The sequence below is a fragment of the Podarcis pityusensis genome, assembly GCF_964106645.2.
Source record: "Podarcis pityusensis genome assembly, chromosome: Z".
In the NCBI taxonomy this organism is placed as follows: Eukaryota; Metazoa; Chordata; class Lepidosauria; order Squamata; family Lacertidae; genus Podarcis; species Podarcis pityusensis.
This window is the reverse complement of record NC_138044.1, coordinates 47,040,477-47,044,028: the sequence shown is the minus strand read 5'-3', so window position 1 is coordinate 47,044,028 and position 3,552 is coordinate 47,040,477. Positions and strand designations below refer to the sequence as shown.

The 3,552-nt window shown below is 47.8% G+C and overlaps 1 long non-coding RNA gene across 1 annotated transcript; it reads right to left on the bottom strand.

Moving 5' to 3' along the window:
- Positions 1-433: 433 nt before the first annotated feature.
- On the bottom strand, positions 434-3,315 carry LOC308468135. The gene is made up of 2 exons (XR_013981477.1): positions 2,310-3,315; positions 434-840 (listed from the first exon to the last, which is right to left on the bottom strand). It is a non-coding gene; the product is annotated as an uncharacterized lncRNA (long non-coding RNA).
- Between the last annotated feature and the right edge of the window lie 237 nt (positions 3,316-3,552).

Genomic DNA, 3,552 nt, shown 5'->3' with positions numbered 1-3,552 from the left:
CTGCTTTGCTTTTCAGTACTCTCTGGTTGGCCTCTGTTATTCTCTCCTACCAACAGGGAACCTATGTAATGACTCTATATGGGCTCTTGGATACCCTACAAGGGAAAAGGGCAATTTTTGTATACAACAGTGGGACCATGGACACAATCTCAAGCTTTTTGGAGGAACGTGGTGGAATATAAAGCCAATTAATCAATTAATCATAATGTTACCCTCCCTGCCCCCCGCTGTGTGGCACCCACATCCAAACCATTCCCTGCCCCCAGCAGCCCTAGCCTGAACCAGCCTCCCACCTAAGAGTCCAGTGAGGGTACTTCTCCAAAGAGTTAGTGTGTGTGTTTTGGGGGGGTGGGTTTACGGACTCAGTTCTCCAGGCAGCGGTTGCACCAAACCCCATTTCTTTGCCACTTAGATGCAATTAGAGACATTTAGATAACAAACTGCTGCATTAAATTTAATTATCCCAGCAGTAATTGGTTGCACTGAGAGGATGCTAAGCCCAGCACAGAGGGCAACTAATTAACCAGCGGAGCCAGGGGGGCGGGGGCTGAGCGTGAACCCGATCAAGATACTACCACCCAGGTTGCCTTCTGCATCTGACCTGCTGACCTAACTACAGCCAAGGCTCTGCCCTCTGCAGGAACTGGTTTTCTCCCCAGAGCCTTCCAGTCCAGGAATAGGGGCAGAAGTCATCAAAAAAAGAGGTCATCTGAGCATGCGAAGAGAACTTCTCTCTCACGACAGAAACCCTTCAGTGGTTCCTCACTCTTGAGGAATTGGGTGGGGACACCTTCCAGGTCCGAGGCCGTGGATTCCAGGTGAAGTTATGCTCTGCACTTTCTATTAAAAAAAAAGCAATTGAAGCAGTGACTAATTTCTTTTTTGTATATTAAAAAAAAGTGTGTCAGGGATTAGGCATAGGGTTGGCCATAGGTCCAGAATTTCCTGGACGTAGCTAGGATTTGCCCATCGGAAACAGTGTCCAGGTGAAAATCACTGAAATGTCTGGGAAAATCCAGACATATGGCAACCCATGTAGGAAGTGTAGGTTATGGTGAATTTTCTTTAAAATAGCTCAAAAACTTGTGTGCGGATTTTCACTTTTTGAATTATGGCAAGCCTATCTAGTAGGGTCCCTTCAAAGACTCACCTAGACACCAGGTGCGGAGCTACACATCCTGTGCATGCCAGGAATTTCTCTTATTTACCTATTCCGGCCCAGGGAATAGGTAAATAAGAGGAACACCATGCCACAGACAAGAAAATGCCTCACAAGGATTTGTATGTAACAGCTTATTATCCCCTTTCCTGGGGTCAGCGTGGGGCTTCCAATTCTCTCTGACCCCTCTGCAGCCCTGCCCACAGAAGCCTTGGCTCCTGCTCCCCACTTTTGACAAGCCTTGCAACAGCTGGGCTGCAGCTTCCTTGGTTGCCCTACATGACTTTGCAACAGATCGAGCGCTTCTGCTGAATGCAGACTGCCTCCAGTGCAGACCTTTAGGTGCTGTTGCACAACTTCCAGCTGGAAGTCTGGAATGGGCTCTGGCTGGAGTGTAGCCGTGCTAAGCCTGCTCCAGGCAGCTGCTCATAAAGGCATTCTGCTGGTGCCTCCACCATTGCTGCAGCGGCAGCAGTTTCTATTGGCCTCCAAACAGCTGCTAATATATGGCCTGGGCAAGAGTGAGAAGAACAGGCAGCCTCTGGGCATGTGCAGAAGGCCATCTTGGCTTCAGGGGATGGAGCCCTGTGCTTTTAATAGTTGGGCACTCATATGATTTTTATTTATTCCATAGAATTTAAATACTGCTTGATTATTATTATTATTATTATTATTATTATTATTTGTAGCACCCTTTACAAACTGCAATTCCCAGGATTCTTTGGGAGAAATGTGCTTTTAATGCCTGTTTTTCCTGCAGCAGGCATGCTCAGCTACCCCTCTGGAAGCTCAATCCCACAGAAGGCTGTGATGGCCAACAACTTGGATGGTTTTATGCAGGAAAGGCTATCAATGGCCACTAGGCACGATGGCTATGCTCTACCTCCACAGCCAGTGGCAGTAACGTTTGTGAATAGTAGTTGCTGGAAGATGCAGGAAGGGAATACAGAATGCTCTTGTTTCCACAGGCCTCTGGTTGGCCACTGTGAGAACAGGATGCTGGACTAGACAGGCCAATGTGGCCTCATCCAGGAGGGACTTCTTATGTCCTTACGTGGTTCAAGGGTAGAGAGTGTGAGAAGGCATCTTCCAAAGCAATCCCACCCCGCAAATAGCTTTGGAGCCTTCTTGCCTCTAGCCTAGCCCTCACCCCATTTCCTGTTCCCGCTGGAGTCTTCTTTTGCTTGCCACACCTGCGGGCTCTCTTCCGGCCAACGCTGCCAATGACGGATCTTAAAAACTTGGGGTCGGTGACATTCGGCAATCGCAGCACCTTGCGCCTGCTGGACCTCCTGGGCGGAGCGGGTTGTGTCTTGCTCCTCATGAAGTAGGGTGAAATGTGAGGAGTGTTGCAAGCCGGTGCAGAGGCAGAAGGTCTGGCCGAGATGGTAGAGCCCGGCTTCTCTGTCAGGGGCTTCTTCCTAACCCAGTGGAACACCAGTATCATAACGCCTCTTAGATGGGTTGGACATGCTGAAGAAGGTGCTGGAGGCCCAAAGACCAGGGTGACTTCAAAGCGGAGGACGCAGCAGGCAGTTCCCTATCGATGGTGCCAAATCCAAGCAAATGTTAGCTCCAGTCCTGTTAAATTGATCCAGCAATTATGAGTGTTAAATAAGGGATTAATTCCTCAGGCAGTAGGAAAAGACTTTCTGTGGCTTTTTAATAGATGGGAGCCCCCAGCTACTGCCACTGTTGACAGCCTGTTGCCCCTTCACTCTGCTTGAGTGGGTTATGTCACAATGGTTCCTTCATCAGGTGTTTGTGAGCATGAAAATGCTGTTGGGAGTTTCAGCAATGAAGGCTCAGGCATAACATACTGTTTGAAAGTCTGAACATTTCCTCTTTTTTTATTTAACAAAATTTATATACCGCTTTTATAATTTATATACAAATTATTAGGAGAGTAAGTTAAAAATATACTGTAGTTTATTCACTTATAGGCTAGTTTACATACTTTATTCCTTCTTATACTTCTATCCCACCTTTCCTCCACAGAGCATACACACTTCAGCCTCCACCTTCTCCATTTTATCCTGACAGCAATATTGTGAGCTAGGGCCATAGCTCAGTGGTAGAACAACTGCTTAGCATGCAGAAGGCATCAGGTTCAGTCCCCAGCATCTTCTGGTGGGGCTGGGAGCGCTCCCTCTGCGCTTTGGAGGCTTAGCGTTGCTATCGCTGAAGCCAAGGAGACTGAATTCACTCCACAGGACTCACACACATTTCCCCTTAATGTTGGAGGGGGAAAAGTGCGTCCTATAGAGCGAAAAATACAGTATATGTTGGCAGTTCCATAAGGACAGCCGTACGTCAGGAATTTCCCAGATATATCTGGAATGCTGCAGGCGGAAGCAGTGCCTGGGTGGAAATAGACAAATTTTTCTGGGAAT